The sequence below is a fragment of the Agelaius tricolor genome, unplaced genomic scaffold (assembly GCF_023055355.1).
Source record: "Agelaius tricolor isolate 1412-34295 unplaced genomic scaffold, bAgeTri1.0.p SCAF_3, whole genome shotgun sequence".
Classification (NCBI taxonomy): domain Eukaryota; kingdom Metazoa; phylum Chordata; class Aves; order Passeriformes; family Icteridae; genus Agelaius; species Agelaius tricolor.
Window position 1 is genome coordinate 16,240,590 of NW_027269263.1, and position 18,785 is coordinate 16,259,374.

Genomic DNA, 18,785 nt, shown 5'->3' on the forward strand with positions numbered 1-18,785 from the left:
CGATGATGGGCCAGGGAAGCTCAGATGGAGGGGTAGGAGGTTTGCACCATCTGATACAGAGCTCAGCCCCTTGAGGCTCCTGGCAGGAGGCTTTGAAGGGGTGGAGGAATGCTGCTGGGTTTGGTGGCCATAACTGAGCTGCTCCAGAGCCTAGCAGAAGGAGCTGCTTGCGCTCCCCATGTCTCCAACAGCCACCCATGGTGCTGACAGAGGCTGCTGGCACTGTAGCCAGCAGGATTGGCCATAGCAGCCTGGCAGCCTTGTGGTTAGAGGTGGAGGCTTCTTGGCAGTGCTCAGTAGGATGGCTCTTCATGGGATCCAGGGTTCCACACTCTCCAAATCCCATGATGATCTTCAGTGGAAGGATGAGTGATCCATCCCCAGGGAATGGAAAGAGGTTATGTGACAAGGATGGTACTGTTCATGTCCCATCTGGATCTGTGTGAGGGGGGGTGAAGCCAGTTGTATGAGAAGTCTAGTTCAGGTAAGGTATCATTACCTCAGGCTGTTACCACAGTGTGAAAAAGGGTTCTTTGTAAAGGTTTAGCATCTAAACACAATATTACAATGTCATCCAAGTGAGTAAATGTAGGACTACAGCTACCATGAAGGCTTACCTACACTCAACTAATTACAGGATCAATATTAAAACATGAATCACAGCTTAGTGTGATTTGTATCAAGAGTAACAGGAATAAATCAAGCAGCATGGTGTATTTAATTTTGTAAATGATGGGAAAATGCATACTATTCTCCAATTGATGTAGCAGCAGGAATTGCCAACATCTTGTAGGAGGAGAAAACTCGGACTGAGGATTAATGCTCCTTAACCAGAGCTGCAAAAGCTCTTGGTCATAAGAGGCATTATTCTCAGGTACTCTTTTTAAAAAAAATTAAAATTCTCATTAAATGTACATAGCATCTGCCCATTAAATTTCTCATTAAATGTACATAGCATCTGCCCATTCTGACCTTGGTAGGAGGCAGCCAGGATGGGAAACTTTCCTTTTCTGCCAACACCACCGGGGTGCACTCTGTCTTGGTGCCTGGTTGTAAGCAGGGATTGTGCCTCTAGGTTGTCAGTTCTGCTCAATTTTTTATCTTTGTACTTGCATAGTTTCCATTGCTTTTGTTTCATTTATTTGCCTTTAACTGTCTATATTATGGTGACTTCTGCCACCCAGTCCTGGGCAACATCCCAAGTGGCATCTTCTGCTGGCAAACCCTATCCTGGAAGATCTTCATGCTCCAGCTGTTCCAGAAAACAGTGGGGAGAAAAAAAACCAAAAAACCCCAAACCAACAAATCTAATTTCATTTGTTTAACATCGCACTGAGTCACATGCTCCAGGCACCCTTAGCCTGAGGGACAGACCTGCATTCCAGGCGGTGTTGCCTGAGGACCCCTGTCAAGAAGCTTCATGAGAATTTATGAAGCTCATCATGTCAGTGCAGAGAGGGCTTAACACTGACTCTCAAACCTAATCCCAGAATGTCTGGGGTCTAACTGTCCAACAGTGTCCAATCCCAACCTCAGCCTCACAAAAATTCAGGACTGAATTTGTATTCTTGTCAGAAGCACTCCTGGAGTGAGGATACTTCCATGTGAGACTAAAGGGGGTAGTGAACACTTTGTGCTCAGAGCATCTGAGGGGGATGTCAGGTAACAGAGGATGGCATTTAGCAAACTGGGCATTATTTAATAATACTAATGACATCATTGGGGTCTCAGTTACCTGGTCCCCTCTGAGCAGGGATGCTTGTTGGAAGGGTTTTGCACATGTATTTTTGGACTTCTGTGCTTGTATCAAGCATAAATCATCATTCTAATGGCAAAAACAAGAGCTATGACATGCCACTTAGTGGCATTATTGGCTAAACAAGAGTTAATTAAAGGGGATATAAGGTACTAATTTTTCAGACTGAAATGGAAGAATTGGGGTGGAGGGATGCCCTAAAGCAATGCTATTTTACCTAATGCCAGATATGTGAAATGTATCTGGTGGCCATAACTAGAAAGCATTGATTTTTCCATTGGAGGTCGTACTTCATTCAACTCATTTATCTAATTATTCCTAAAGGCAGGGGTTTAATAAAATGACTTTGGATAAACCATCAAGATTTGCCATCTGTGGTGTGCCAGGGTTAACTGGCTGGAACTGAGAAAGCACTTCTGTCCTGCTTCTGTGACTTCTTTGTCACCATTCATAGCAGTGTGATTGGCACTGACTTTCAGCCTGGAATGCTCACATGGGTCCATAAATCATGCTGTTCCTGTCTTCACTGCCTCACCAGTTTGCAAAGAATGTCTCCCAAACTCCTCTTCCACCTACTTCCTCAGCTGCTGAAATACCTGAGCAGAGCAGTGGAAACCACTTGTGCATTCCTACCACTGGAAGCTCCTCTCAGGCCTGCTGGGAAGGGAGGGCTTGCTGGGCCTCAGGACTTCTAGATGGAGAGGGGTTTCCACAACCTAAAGGCAGCCTTCAACTTGAGTTATTGTGGGACTAAATGAATAATTTCTTGTTAATGAAGAAGATTTATGTATAGCCAGATAAAGACTTTGAGCTCTTTCTCTGCATGTTCTGTGGGCCAGCCACATTGCAGATCGTTCCATCACTAATCCTAATGACTTCCCAAGATCACTGCTTGCATTGTGCTTTATGAGTTTTGGTTTAGCCAAATAACTCCACCATACAGGAAAATCAAGTGCATTGGGATGCATTAGATTTATAAAAGTTTCAATGAAAAGGTTAAATTGATGGGCAACATCAAGTATTCTACTTACTACAAACCAAAAGACCAAAAAGGCTTTTAAACTCAAAAGCATATCAGAGTATAAATCAAAACATTTTACTTTTTAGAGCAGAGAGAACAAAAAGCTTGAAATTTAACTGCAGGCAAAGAGAGCCAGTCTGCTCTCTGGCCCAGAGATGAGCTGCCAGGGCACAGATTGCTTTCCTGCAGCTCAGCTGCCTCACCTCCTGATCAGGACTGCCATATCCAGACCATCCAGATGGTCCAGGGTGGGCAAACCACACCCAGGGACTGCATGGCATTGGCCACAGGGGTGGACATGGCACACCAGTGCTCAGGTGCAGGGATGAGTTTGGCCAACCTGGTCAATATATAGAGTAGCTTTGGACTTGGAACACTTTCAGCTGAAAAAGGCTGGCATATTAATCCCCTTAGTCAGGTACCTTCATTAAGTGGTCTCAGTATTTAATCCATTTTACTGTGACTGCACAGTATATGACATATCAGTGGTCAAGTAACCTTTCCCCCCACTACCTTGGAAGAAAAAGCAGGGCAGGGCAAACGTTTCCAATTACCCCAAATATTGCTATGCTGTTGGATCATTTTGATCTGAGAAACTCCATCCTGTCAGCCATCTGAGAGCATGGGGGTGATAACAAAGACATCATGAAGGGGTGTTTGATGTAGCTGCTGAATATTATGAAGTCTTTGGGGTTACAGGTATAAGAGGTGAAGCATAATGAAGGTCTGTTTAATTACAGCACTCAAATATGGTGGTAATAGGCAACTGTATAAGTCTGTGTTAGAGTTAGGGTTTTCATTATGTTTTTAATGAAATACTGATTAGCCTGTACTAATTGACATGAACCCTGAGCAGACTGCAGCAAATGAAAACAACCTGGCAACTGGCTGCTACCATGCATTGATTGTGTCCAGCCCTTCCTCACTGCAGGCTGCTGGGATGTGAGTGAGGTGATGGCAGTAACAGGGCCTGTTCCATGGATTTCAGTATTTAAGGTGTCTCTTGTCATCTTCCTTTCTTCCTCTTCTATTTCCAAATTAATGGAGCTAATTTCTTATACCTGCTTCACTCACATTTTTGTTTGCTGTTACTTTTATGGGCAAGCAATGGCTTTAAGCAGCCAAGTAAAATAGACTTGTCTTCATGTCAGCTGTTGGTGAATAGATTTTGTGTGTGGATTGGTGGGTTTTCATGAGAGCTTTACAAGTTCAGTTCCTGTTTGCTCTCTGCTCGCTTCCAGGAACAGGATTTTGTATGAGCTTAACATTTTTCTTTATAATCAGTATACTGTGCTTATGGTATGTCTGTTGCTGAAATGCAAGTACTAGATGAAATATTTTTATCTGAGAGTAGGTGCCTGACAGCTTTAGCCAGATTGACCTTTCAGTTGGAGTTTTAGTCCTTAGGACTGCCTGGCAATTAAGTGGTTCCTTTTATTTTAAATGAAGATTTTCATCCTAGACACATAAGCTCAAGTTTCATCTTGAATCATGTTAACCTGACTTTCAGAAAATCAGGTTAAAAGCCCAGAGCCAGCTGAAAAATTAGCTGCTTTATTTTATCTAAAGTTGATTTTTGATGGTTAGTACCCACTTTAAAATATATAGACCATTATCTCTTGCAGTGTAAACACTGGAAAATGTCACATTTAATAAAAACTGTGACCTCATTCTCGGCTTAATTTTAAATGAGTTTCATTATTTTACTCAATATATTATTTATTCGTGTATTCAAATATATTTATTCAGTGAAGGCAGAGATATTTTGATTAATTCAAAGACTAAATGCTCTGTACTTCTGATGCAAATTGATGCAGAAAGAAAAAGGAAAAAAAAGGTAAAACTCTCTTTGTACTCTGAGGGCTAAATGCATCATCAGAATGTAATAAATGCTGTTTGTGTGCAATCAAGTGAGGAGCTATGTTATCCTGAATCTCTCTCCATGGCTTTTATTATTATAGCAAAAATAAAATTCAGCACATGGGTTATATAGTTGTTCAATGCCTATTTACAGACCCCATTTAGATGGGGAGTAAATGGTTAGATGAGCCTTGCCAGTTATTCAGGTATTGCGGCATGACTCCAATATTTCTTTGCTATTTTTTCTATAATTCTACCAACTTTGCCTTTCTCAATTGAAATATGATAATTAAGAAAAAAAAAAGCAGCCTACAATGCAAAAGAAGTGAGATTTTTCAACCAGCACTCACCATTATAATAATTAATTCCCCACTGAAGTGGGGAGTTAATCTCATTGGCATGACTTTGGTGGGAGCAGAGCTCAGGCCAACGCTCAGCACTATTAACCCACAGAGCAGTGATGCGTGGTAACATTTGCACAGCTTGACAGTATGTCCAGGCTGTGGGAATTGCAGCAGGGTAAAATCTTAAAGGGGCTTTGGACTAGGCCTGTTATTTTCAACTGAAATCACTCATAGAATTTTCATAAAGTGAATTTTGCTTAGGAAAAAAAGCCTGGTGAATTTTGTTACTTTTGGTTTTCATACATATTTGGGGAAATAAGTGTACTTTTTAGAGCACAAGTCCTGTGGGGAGCATCTGAGGGAGCAGTGGTTGTTTAGCTTGGAGAAAAGGAGGCAGACAGGGAACCTTCTTGTTCTCCACAAGTACCTGACAAGAGGTAGTAGCCAGGTGGGAAGTGAGTCTCTTCTCCCAGTCACAGGACAAGAGGAAATGGCCTCAAGTTGTGTCAAGTGAGTTTTAGATAAGATATTGGGAGAAATGTCTTTACTGAAAGCGTTGTCAAGCCTTGGAACAGTCTGCTTGGAAAAGCGGTCAAGTTGCCACCCCTAAAGGGGTTTAAAAGATGTGACCAACCTCAGCATGCCCAGCTGGGTCTGATGATGTAGATGATGATGATGAGGTAGCAACTATGGGCTCTTCTCTTGCTCATGCACAGTCAATCCAGGGTCAAGGTGGGGATGCCCAGGGATCAAGAAACCTTGTTTTGCATCATCCAGATCCTGCTGTTTCCCCTGTCTATTCTGTGGTTCTCGACAGGAAGGGAAATGCTGCTATCGTATTGCAGAATAGTTTTGTTATGTGATTCTCCATCTGGTGGGCCTGACAAACAAACAAACAAACAAACACATCATGTCTGAGAGATGAACATGGAATATGTCCATGCGGCCTGCTGTAATGCAGGTCACTATTCACAGAATCACAGAATGGTTTTGGTTGGACAAGACCTTGCAGATCACCTAGTTCCACCCCCCTACCATGAGCAGGGACACCTTTCCCTGATTGCTCAATGTCACACCCAACTGCGGCTTGAAAATAGGGTGTAACCCTGTCTCTGGTGCACGTCCTAGTTGTGTGCTCGGCTGCCTGCCTGAAAGGCTGGAAATTTTAATCTGATCCTCTTCATAGATATGGCTGGAAAAAGGTCCAAGGTAGTGGAAACCCAGTGCCTCTGCTGTGCAGTGGCTGACAGTGGCATGAGCCAGGCATTTTCCTGAGCACCATCCAGAAAACAGCCTTTCCAACTGCAGGGTGAGAATTTCTCTCTCAGGTCTCTGTACCCATCTTTCTCTCTCATGTTTTATTTGGTCCCCAAGAGGGAATTTCACTGACATTACCTGATCCTCTGGTCATTATGGATCTGAAAGCAGAAATTTTGTGGTCAGGTTCCCAGAGTCTATGCATACAAAAAAATGTCAGCCTGCTGCAGCCCTATATAAATCACTGGTAGAAACAGGAAGGTTTTTGTTCTGATTCTCCATAGATCAGCCAATAAGCTTCTGGCTGGGCATTCCCACACCTTTGCATGCACCCCCAGACAATATTCTGTCTTGTAGCCATTGTGTACAATATAGAAATTGATGTGATTGTGTAATACAGAAATTTCCAGTGGAGGCACCTGTTCCTCTTACCTATGATAAAGTCTCCCCAGGCACTTACAGACACACTGCAGTTCATCTGAACCATGAAGTGTAAAGCAGCTAATCTTTTTGATCAAAATTAGAATATTGAGATAAGAGCATTCCTCTTTCCCTTACAATATCTGTATTGCTCTATTGCATTAAGCGGATTCTGCAATACTAGTTTAAACATATGAAGCATAAGACAGTAGCTGTTTGTGCATCTAAGAATAGTTATGCTATATCAATAAGCTGAGGATATCCATCTGTCTACTGAAGCATGCTCTTCACATGGGATTTGCCCAAAATAAGAACTTGGTGTTCCAAAAATCTGGTTACAGAAATTGGAATGTTACTTAGAGCATGAAATAACTGCTTTGGCATAAATGTCCCATTGGCTTCTGGTGTCTGCAGAGGCAGAAAAAAATGACCTGTAAGGTTGGGAAAATGTCTTCAGGTCAGAACTTACCAACCCTCAATGTCTCTCTTATGTTCTTCGAAGCGAGAGATCTTAAAACAAACCCCAGCACCAGAGAAGGCACCTGCAGAGTACTGTCAGTGTGTTGATCTAGACATCAGATTCTTCTCATCTGTTTGCAGTTCTCAGTCACATCACTGTGTAAACTTTGAGGACTTAACTCATGCTTAGGATATCAAAATACTTCCTTTTGTCTTTTTTGTCTTTTTTTCTTTTCGTTTTTTTTAATTCCTTCTGTGTGAAAACTTGGCTGTGAAGCTTAATAATAAAACCCATGGGCAGCTGTCGTCATAATATAAATCTCCCTTGTGTCAGTGGGCCATTCACTGAGCCCTCAGCAGGGTGTATTGCATCCTGCAAGAATTCTCATAATTTTCTCGGGTAGATATTTTCATAACTGCTGGACAGTTTCCATCATTTGAGACTGATGAAACAGAGCAGCCCTGTAGAGGCATAGAGTCTGGAAACACTTGTAGATTTTCTGCTTTGTGGTTTTGTTTTTTACAAAAAATTTTTGTACATTCCCTCATTATACAAAGTAGTGCTTTCTTCTGAAACTGCTGTTGATGCTCTAGCCTAAGGCATTAGAAAGAAAACCTCTTACAACTGGCTTTGTAATGACAAGAACATTGCCATAAAGCGGCAAAGTATGTTAATGCTATTTGTCTATGTTCTCACTGTTTCTCATTTTCTTTGCCTTTTAATTTGGGTCTGCTTAGTTTCTCCATTATTTTTACTATTTATTGGAACAGCACTTACTGGTCTCAGCTAGTAATCAGCCTTTCATGGTTCTGGACATAGCACAAGCACAGTAGAGGAAATTATTAATTCCTTGAAGTCACTGACAAGCTTGAAATTATTTTCATAAGGCACATGATTCAGTCCACAGTCTTCTTGCAGTGAAATGTGGACATGGTAGAAATTTATGCTGTGCTTAATTCCAGCCTTGTTGATGGCACATTTTTCACTGAGCACTGAACTCAATAAGAAAACTGAAAAGTGTGATACAGAAAGGGAAATGTTGGACAAGAAACTGGGAAAGCTTTACTTTGACTGTCTTGTTTTATTTTGGTATATTTACTGCTTGCAATAAAGCTGATGACAGGAGACCAGGACACTGTTGAGTGTATGTGACTTGGCCTTGCCACAGACTCAGCATGGCCAAGTTTCACATTTATTGGGCAGTGATAATGTTTGCATGCTTCACAGTGGGCCTGAGAGTTTGTAATTCTGGAGACTGCCCATGCTCCTACATAGACTTAGACTGTCTGCTTGTTCACAAGTGTCCCCAGTGAAAGGCTGCTGCTTTATGACTGCATGACAGATGGGCTTGGGCTAATCATGTTTTTATGGGGGTTCACCTCTTCAGTGTGCAGCAGTGAGAGCACTGCTGAGTGCTCTTCCTTAATCTCTTAAGTAAAGCATGTGTTTTCTCTATCTGCAGGTCTTGCTAAGTTAAATATAAAAGATAGGTTGTTGTTGTGAGAAATTGTACATTATCTAGACTCAGACTTACAGCAGCTGAGCCTGGGAATAATCTGTATTTTCTCTGCTTTGTTGAGCTGCAGAGGGAGCAATGCCTGATGACCACAACCAGAACTAGTCAAGCAGTTTCTTTTTTAGTTTTAATCACTTGCTATTTAAATGTCTAGAAGAGGCACTGATTTACAAGTCCTTGTAAACTTCACACAAGGTTCAGGAAGGTCATGAATGAACAGAAGGCAGGGCTATTAGAAAAACTAAAACAAGGGTGTCAGCATGTGCATTTAAAAAATACATCTATAAATTTCTCATCCAAAATTGTAATTGTTATTCTTCTCAGTAGCTGTGTTGCTGTGAACTACCTATCAAATTACTCAGGCAACCTTGAACATAAATTTTTGTTGTGTAAGTAACATCCAAAAGTGTTTTCTTATGGTGCAAGAGAACCTTTTTAGTCATCCCACCTCTGCCCAACCTGTCTGATTCAGAGATGCAGAGCTTTTTACATCTCTATGAAGTGATATGTTACATCTCTAACTGCATCCTCACGATTTCACATATCCACACATTCTGTTAACTTTGTTAATTTGGCAGCAAACCTATCAGATTGGCCAGTTCTGGGAAACCAGATGGTTAGAAATGCTCGAGGGTCCATGAGTCACCAAACACCAGGTTTTCCACAGACACATCCATCAGTTTGGCTCTTCCAGCATGGCTGAGCCGGTCGCCGCCCTGCTCTCCAGGTAGCTGGGTGACCTTGGGCAGGTAACAAGACCCATCACTATTCCTTTCCAATGGCATGACAGGGAGAACTGGGCTCCTCTGTGGGCTTTTTGATTGCCTTTGCTCCTGGCAAGGGTTAGCTCAGGACCCTTCTCCAGCTGCACATCTTACTCCCGCTGATGGTGGCACTGGACAAGAGCATTCACAAGTCAACACCATAAAAAATTGCCAGGATTTGGACACAGTCCATGGATTTTCTATTAAAAAAGTAATTATAGACTTTATTGCTGAGTGCCGAATCCATTTTTCCTTCTTCTGGGAGCCATTCAATAAACTTTATGTTCTGAGGTAGAGCAAAACTGTCGTAGTTTAATACAGTGTTTTATGCCTCTTCCCTGCACTCTAACACCTGATTGTGCTAATAGCCCAGTGTGGACTTTCTTTTTCTTTCTAAATTATATTAATAGGTCTGAAGTCCCTTGTGACTTGTCATTTCCCTCTGGATGCTTACCCTTTCTTGCCCAGGAAGAAGCCAGTATTTCCAAGAGCAGTTGCCTTTTCAGATTTGACTTTTCAGGTGATCAGCATTTGTGTTTATACTCCTTTCACAGAACCATCGGGCTTTGTTAGTGCAAGTTCTTGGGCATCAACCAGAACAAACCATGGCCTGGAAATGAAAAACAACCCTACCGAAAATGAAAGCCTCATCCTCCAAGAAATGCACATACAGAGCAACAGACTCAGAATTTACATTGTCACAGTGGTTTTCATTCAGCCTTTTCTAACTGACACATTTCCACATTCATGATCTTCTGGGTATATTTAAGGGGGGATGGGTTGGGAAAGGAAACTAACTTTAGCAGAATATCAAAAGAAGTCTTTCTCAACAGAGAAGTGCATGAGGATTATAGAAGACTTCCCTCACCTAAAGCAAATGTCCTTCAAAAACAAGACTAGGTGATGCATTGAATATGACACACTATGATATTCCACAGCAGGAAGTGAAAACATCTTTTCTAGCTCACAGCTTTGATGGGGGGAAATTTTCAAAGGTTTTAAGAAGCCACTGGTGCAGTAACTCCCATATGCAGTTTCAACAATAATCATCTCCATAACACTGCAGGTAACCCTCCCTAATGCCTCACACCAGGATTTGGGATGAGCCATCATCCTCTACTGAGCAGAGAAGCTGGGTAACTTCTGGCAGTAACCCTTCTGTCCTATAGAATCTCTGTGTGACATGGTGTGAGCTGTGGGATTTCTTTCAGGGGTGATAGTGTTGGTAAACGTCTCTTAATAACATCAGAAATTCCCAAGGAGTCACATTTTCAAAGCATTTGGAAATCAAGAGGAAATTTTTATTAACTTCAATAGTTTTTGAACCAGGCCTGTATGTGGGGGGTTTTGTTTTGACATTGCCTAAGACAGGGGGGAATTGGTTTTTTGATAGTACAACACCAGATTGCAGGCTCTGCATCTGTGTTTTGTTGGTTTTTTTTTTTTTTTTTTAATTCAGAACAACTCTCCTTTTACTAGATTTGTGTTATCTCTTATTTTACTACAATCTTTTTTGCATTTCATAAAGATTAATTCCCCAAGTAGTCTCTTTTGTTTAGTAGTTTTTATCTATCACAGACTTTTCTGTTTTCCTTTCCTCTCTTGTCCCAGAGACATATCATCCTCTGCCACCAAAAGCAAGTTTTCTTCCTTCTCCAAGGAAGCTCTTCAGCCCAGAGATGTCGGAGCAGTATTTTTGCTAAGTATCATTTTTGTTTCCTTCTCTGTATTCCTTCCCCTTCACTGTCTAACACCAGTGCCAGGCTCTGATTTCACTTGCTTCCTTCTCTTGTCATCCATGGATAGACATTTTAGACCATTCATTTGTCTTTGCACTGATGTGGACATACCAGGCTGCTTTAGCAGATGCCATTCATACCCAGAGGGCTGTTCCCAGGCAGGCAGTGGTTTTGTTACTGTTAGGAAGTTTTTTAATGGAATTGCTCAGACTGCTTACTTTCCTTCACATTTTCCTTCACCTTCTCTGCTGTGTTTCTAGTTATTTTTAGTGCTAATGAGTAAGTTGTGGTAGGTTGAAACAGGTAGGCAGATTTGTAGTACTTCATTTAAGCTCTACCCACTAACCAGCTTCTTGATGCTACTTCTCCAAATTGGACTGGTTGGCTTAATATTGTCCACCTATTCCAGATAAACTGTTTGCTTCTCACCTTTCTCTTGTCTGCACTGAACCAGTATTAAAAAAAAAAAACAAAACTAACTTCTTTTTTTTTTTGCTGTGGGCTTTATAGAGCAGTGAAATTTATGGTTTGGTTTTTCCTTTCAGTAACATACAGATTGATTTTTGGGGCTGTAGAAAACTCATACTATTAAATCAAAAACGAGACCAACACATGCAACTCTTCTATTTTGTACTTCAAGTGATTTTTTAAAATTCTGGTACATCTTGGAGTACTCTGACTGTACTTAACTCTGATTTTCTGTGAGATCTCAGTGGCATTTAAGATAGTTGTTTTGATAAACAGAAAGCTAAATGCATAACTGCAGAACATGCTAAATTTTTGCAATGGGCAGTGCCAAATGTCTGTTACTGATTTCTTGTAGACACCGAGCTGCTATGGAAGTTACATCCAAAAGTGAATCTCCCCAATGTTGTTCAGAGAAGAAACGACTAGGAGGGAAAGGTGTAAGCCTATACTGAATGCTTTGAATATCTGTAATCTACTGATACCAGCATTCTTTACTGCCACAGTTTCTCAATCTGTATCTTGAGTCTCCACTTTAGTCCATTTACTTAGCCTGTCTGTAGCAGAAAGAACTAGAAACCTCAGGGAGGACAAATATTTGGAGATATATCTTGTTCTGAAATTTTCCCAGAGCAGTACCAGGAACCAGTGCTGAAAAATAAATCCCATTTCCCTGCTTAAGAAAAAGACAAGATGACAAAAAATTGAAAGTGCTGATAGCATTTGGTTGCTGTGTCTTGAGCCTGTCAGTTGCACTTGGACAGAGAAGTGGTGTTGGAAGAGGACAAGGTTCAGAAGATGGCAGAAGAATGCAGCAACACTGAACTGGTTCTTTGTGGCTGGCTTTTCACATCTGGAAAGTGGGGATGATGCTTTAAAGTTTGAAGATTGAAAAAATACCTGAGTGTTATTTTTATCCCAGACCTTGATCTGCAATAGTGGCTCCAGGTGCAGCCTCAGGAGAAGTTATCCATCCTGCCAGCACCTGCAGATAGATCCCTCTGCAGTTTATCTGAGCTTTATTTGGGAATAAGCATTTATTCCCATTGGACATACATCTGTTGCCTTCAGTCCCTAAAGAGGCTGGTCATAGCTAAAATATGCCCATATTTTTGTGGACTCACATCTGCTCCACTACTCACCACAGGAAGCTGAGAGATCTCATAGTACTTCTAATAAGCTGCACTTTGAGGCAGCAGTTGTGGCTCTGAGATTTACTGATCTCAGTTGATCCGCAAAAACTAAGCGGGGTCCAGAGGATGGGAGGGCACAATCCTGTCTACAATGGAACAAAAAATATTGTTACACTGATGTGCAGGCTCTTCATAGCTTAGCTGTCTGTTGAGAAGTTCAGGTTTTCTCAGTTCATCTTGGCAAGTGTTTTCTCCTGGAAACAGTCGACTGAACCAGCAGTTTGTCTCTGCTTAGGTGGTCCTTCTCTCTCCAGAGCTGCAGACAAGAGGGCATGAATCATGAAAAGCAAAACAGGAGCAGATGTTCTGCATCAGGTTTAAAGTAGCAGTGTATAGTCGTTGCTTTATCTCAGTCTCCGAAGAATACCTGTGTTTTGGGGCAGCCTTCTACTCATCCTGTTTAACATCTTTAACATCCGTGTCTTCCTTTGAAAATGTTTGCATCACCCCCACTCTTCTCCCAGCCTTTCCATGGGTTTGAAAGATTAACTTGAGCTCCAGTGATGTTGAGGGCAGCTTGCAAAAGGGGTTGTTAAATGGAGAACAGTCAAGGAAAGAGAAGGAAGAGCAGTGAGAAGCAGAAGTGGAAAAAAAGCTCAGGTGGAAGGAAGAGTTAATGCTAACTTTAAAATAACTGGGATTACCTTAGACTCTCTGTCACATTAACCAGGGGCAGAGTGGACATGGTGGTGTTGATAAGGTGAGTTAAGGGGCCATAACCACTTCTGAAGGGCACTGGGAAGAAGGACTGAAGTTGTGGTCTTAGACTTGCAGGTGCATAAAGAGAGGTGATGGGAGAGTTGGAGTAAGACAGTGCCTGGGAAAGCAGAATAAATTGAATGAAATTGCAGTTTGTTCCTAGAAGCAGTGAATCCCATGAACTGCTTTCCCCTGTGAGCAAAGTTTTTTTTTTTAAAACAAACAAAGCCAGAGATAAAGTTAGGTCATGAAGCAGGAAGTGAGTATCACTAAAAACAGGAGAAGTTGGGAAGAGGCTTTGTGAGACTTCCCTGCTCGTGCTGGCTGGGATACACATCAATGGAAGATACGCATGGGATAGATTGCAGGATTGGACACACAGTTGCAAACACCAGATCAAAAGTGTTTAAGTATGGTCCTTACAAGTGGGCCTTTGTGCAGTGATGTGCTCCAGCTAGGATCAACCATCAGAAGGAATTTAGAAACAATAGGATAAACAGACTTTCATGAAATCAGTTTTATATTTGAAATGCAAAACTAAGATGGTTGAAAGCAGTTTGGATGTCATTGTTAATCTCCCTATGAGATGTATCAGCTGTGCTGATATATCTCATAAAAGACAGGATACGTTCAAAAAGCAAAATCCACGGTTCATTATCAGAGTGTTTGTGGACACATTTGTGCCATGGAAGCATCCCCATCAGCTGAAGGGCACGGAGCATTGGCAGCTCTCCCTGCCTTGAGAAGACAGGTCCTGCAGCAGGCAATGCTGCGGGTTGGAGGAGAAACCTTGAGCTTTTCATTCATGGATCCAGTGGGTGAAAGCTCCTGTGCATGTCTAAAATGACAGCTCTCTTAGCAAGAAACTGTAATTTAGGTGTACTACTTCTGTCAGGAATATCAGTTCTTCCTACATTATGTGAACTTGTCACTTTTCCCTGCTCCGAAGTCTATGTCACCTGGCAGCTCTGGAGAAGGACAACCTCTATTCAGTACACCAGAACGTCATCTACTGCCAGTATTTCTCAGGAGCCATCAGACATCTCTGCTGTCTTGACTGAAATCATCAGGGAGGTGGCAGCAGTTCCAGGTACTGACTGAGTAGGCACCATGGATGCTTCTCACACCACCCTACTAAGAAAAATCAGTGACAAGTGTGTTTTTTCCCTCCACTTTGCCGCTGAATTTTTTCAATCCTACCTATTTATACATCAGAATGTGTTTCAGTGCTTCAGGACAGCCTGGGAGCGCTCATTAGCCCTGGTCTGTGACCCACTGCTAATGTGCCATCTGGGTGCTTACTGCTCGGATGTGGGTAGGGATGCAGATACTAGTATCCATAGGTATGTGCAGAGGGAGATGCATGCATTCCTGCCTAACTTCTTGGCATTATTGTTCATCAAAGAGAAAATAAGCAGCTTATGAAAGCAAAAGTCCGGGGAACCATAACAGACTGGAAAGGGTGAGCAAGTAGAAGTCAGGGGTAGCTGACAACAACAACAAGCTGCACAGTGAGTGTGAACTGCCAGGCTCTGTGTCCTACCTGAGCTGAGATGGAGCTGATGCCGCTGTGAGCAGCTGCAGGCCAACCTCACCCTGTGCCACCGAGGAGCCTGCGGAAGCAGAACAGGCCAGGCTGTGTGTGGGACAGAGCCTCCCTGTTCCCCACAGCAGCAGCAGGCATGGTTCCATGGAGCACATGGGCACTTTGCCACAGAGCCTCACGGAGCACACACTCTTGGCTCCGCTCACCCTGCAGCTGAATGCCTCGACTCACTGCTGGCTGTCGGACCACATCTCTTCGGGCTGCGGGCTGGCAACTCTCTGTGTTGCCTCACTGCTCAGGGACAGGGGAGAGCTTCCCGATCTTTCCATGCCCTCTGCACTCGCCAAGGTCCCTGCCTGGTGCTGCAGGCTTGTTAGCTCAAGGGACAGCAGGGATCTGCTCCAGGGGGCTTTGCATGCAGAGCGAGAGCTGGCTGAAAACTCAGTCTTGGAGCTCTGTTTTCTTCCCATCTTTGCTGGCATGCTTTAGCTGCAGGTGGGATAAGGCAGATGACAAGGGTATAAGAGCAAGGAAGAGGGAGTCAGCCCTTTCACTAGATAGAGAGGGAACTGATGAGAGGCTGGCATGCCTTCAGGATCTGTGAAAGGAGCAGAGGGCAAGGAGACAGCACTTGGCTGCAGCCAGAGAAGGATCCCAGAAGCCTGAGCTCAGAGGGGCCTTTTCTGCTCATTTTCTTTGGGGAGTTTTAAAAGAATGAGCATTTTAAAAAAGGAAAAGATGATGTGCAATTTCTTTCAGACTGGAGTTGAGGTAACAGTTTGAAAAAAATAGCTGCCATTTAAAGAAACGTTAAGAATGTGTTCTTTTATTGTAAAACAACATTTAGTACGCAGTCCATAAATAGATCTGTTATTAGATGAGACAGAGAACCCTTAGAAATCACAGTACACACGGCTGTAGAGGTGAGGAAAATGAATAAGGCATCATACTATTATTCGTACCTTCCAGTTGTCTTGAATGGCTGACAAAAGGGACTTTTAACATTATCCTCATGCTCTGACATAAGAAGAATTAATGTAGCAAAAATGCAACCAAGCCACCCTAGGCTTGTCAGGATTTAAGGAAGATTACCTAGGTGCATTTTCTGTTCTTTTATTTTTGTGCTGAGGAACCAGGAAGACTGGAAGTTTCCAGCAAGGTCCTGGTGGTTGGATCCAGAGAATGTTGGATGTTGTCTGTGTGGAGCAGACACAGTGGGTGGAGCATGTTGGTGTTTGCGAATAGGTGTCAGTGGCCAACAGGGAAAGCAGACTTATGGATGTGCTTTTTGCCTCCCAGCCAACCTGTGGTAGAATAACTTGTGGTTGGCTATGGGAGTGGGTTTGTTTTGGTGTACAAAGACTGAAACAGCTGAGGGTTTCAACAGAAACAGAAAACATTGAAAAAGCAAATTATTTCCTCTTCTGTGTCATGGTTCATTTGCTGACTTTTGTCTTGATCCTTCTTTGGGCCCAATCGTGACAGAATTATAGTTGGGCTAAAGGACTGCTGGCTGGCTTGTTTGGGACTGAGCATCCCTCAGGATTGGAGTCACTGGTGTTTATCTCAATAAAGAATAAATCAGACCTAGGAAGCCATTGATGAAACAGGCTTTTTGTGCTAACCTGTAATTTCTGTGCTACATTCTGCAGCAGGAAAGTTTCCTGGGAAGCCTGTTGTAAATAAGATTATAAATGAATGCTAGCATTTTAGTATAAGAGGTCTTTTATTTTTTCAAGCAGGAGGTCATCTAATTCTTTTTGAACAGCAGCAGAAAGGTGAAAAGTTTCCAGTTAACTGTAATTAAGGCCATGGAGAATGAGCAACTCTGGTTAGTCACCTTCTATGAGCATTACTGAGCAGCACAGTCAAACATGCCAGAAAAAGTTACCTTAGCAAGGTGTAGTCTGAGCACAATATAACCTTACTAAGAGGAAGTCAAATAAACTTAATTTGTGATAGTTTAATCAAGGAGAAGAAAATCATTACCCAAAGGATTTAGTTGTTTTGCCAGTCTGCGCCAGGATGAATTCATCCAGATCATTACAAGAAAAGAGAGCCATATTGAGATAGGCAATGCAATCTGTTCTTGTTTCTGACACTGACCTTCTGGGAAGGTGAGATTATCTCTCTCTTCCCCGTCTTCTCTGGACCTTGGCACCATCCATTTAGACAGAAGCAGGGTTCACAGGGCAGACCTTACAGCAGAGTTACACATGGCAGGCATCAGCACTTCTACTTCCAGCCTCTTACCTTAAAAATAACAACACAGCATTTCTTGGTGAAGGCCTGAACCTGCATCCCTGACCCACAGGAGTAGCATTCACCTGACCTGCTCAGAGATATTGGAAGGGACATCCCACGGTGTCCCATTGTCCCAACCAAAGGCCTGCTTGGATTGGGGAACTAAACACACTAAACATGTAATTGGAGGGTTCCCCTCTTCTCGAGGGGGTTACTAAAGCCCATGAATTCTATGTAAGGAAACCAGCTATGCAGCAATTCTCTCCTGTTTCTCCTATTTTAGTTTCAAAAGCTCTGGGTGTGCTGTACTTGGAGTTAAAAATTGGAAACATATTACCCCGATTTAGCATGGGACTGAGTAAATTGTATTCACTTAAAATAGCAGATATCCTGCTGAGAAAAAAAATAAGTATTTCTACTTGACTGTGTGACACCTGAACTGCAACCCAGAGGTAAAGAAGGAGGATTTGTATTACTGAGAAAGCCATAAATGTTGGCTGCCAGGTCAGAGCTGCTGAGAGGAGCAGGGCACATATGTCCCAGGCAACTCCAGGCATTCAGACCTCCTGTATCTCCTCCCCACGTCCTGTGCAGGCTTTCACACAATTTCTGTCTGAGCTCCTGTCTGGTCTCGGCCCATCCTGGAGGTGGATGGTGTTGCCTTTTCCTCAGGGGGGTTTCATTCACAGCATTGACTGGCTCCTGCCTGTATGGGTCTGCAATGTTTGCCAAAAGCCTTGCTCCTGGAGTGTGTGGAATACTGAGATTTATGATAGTGAGCTTAGCTTACAGAAGCCACCATCCCACATTTGCAAAGCATGAAGGACCTGCAAGACAACACTTGCCTGTGTGGTGGGATAATTTGAGTCCTTTTCCCTTTTTGGGCAGATGGATGTTCCCAATGCTGGACATTCCTCATTCTGTTTCAGCACAGATGTATCTTACCTTTCTGTTAGCATCTATCCTGTATCTGAGTCGCTCTTGTTTAGCTCTGTTATTACTTGTCCTAACCAGACTGAGTCCAAATTATTCCTTTCCTCCTTGTGGAATTTCTTAGGTATTTTTGTATTTACGTATCTACTCTATCCTGTTTCCTCACTCTACCCAGTTTATCTCACCCCTGTCACCACAACTCCTTGCAACACAGAAACAAATGCCAGTTTTTCCATTGTCTCCTAGATGCCAGCTATGTTAAAATGTTGTTTCTCACTCTGTTTTTTAAGGGCTACTCCCAGCTCCACCCTGGCTGACTCCATGTATGCCAAGCCCAGTGCTCCTCCTTGTGCATCATTTGCTGATGTCCATGGCATGCCTTTTCCTAACCAATTCTCAAGCCTTTCCTTGAAAATCATATCTACAGCTCCCACAGTAAAGATGTAGCAGCAGAGTGCAGCAGCTATAGGTCACTCACTTGGCTTTGAGCTTCCCAACCCATGTGCTTGTCCCTGAGTTTGGGTTGTGCCAGTTAAGGTTTCATCTATGCCCCAACAGTAACCTGGCA

At 42.7% G+C, this 18,785-nt stretch overlaps 2 protein-coding genes across 3 annotated transcripts in view; one reads left to right on the top strand and one right to left on the bottom strand.

Moving 5' to 3' along the window:
* Positions 1 to 18,785, top strand: part of CHST11 (carbohydrate sulfotransferase 11) — a 162,833-nt gene that overhangs the window by 131,097 nt on the left and 12,951 nt on the right. The gene's annotated exons all lie outside the window — the stretch shown is intronic.
* Positions 5,150 to 18,785, bottom strand: part of SLC41A2 (solute carrier family 41 member 2) — a 75,990-nt gene continuing 62,354 nt past the window's right edge. The window contains exons 11-13 of the transcript XR_011678535.1: positions 17,147 to 17,293; positions 9,853 to 10,008; positions 5,150 to 5,861 (exon numbers count right to left, since the gene is read on the bottom strand). The gene's annotated coding sequence lies outside the window, so the exon portion shown is untranslated. The remainder of the gene's footprint in view (positions 5,862 to 9,852; positions 10,009 to 17,146; positions 17,294 to 18,785) is intronic.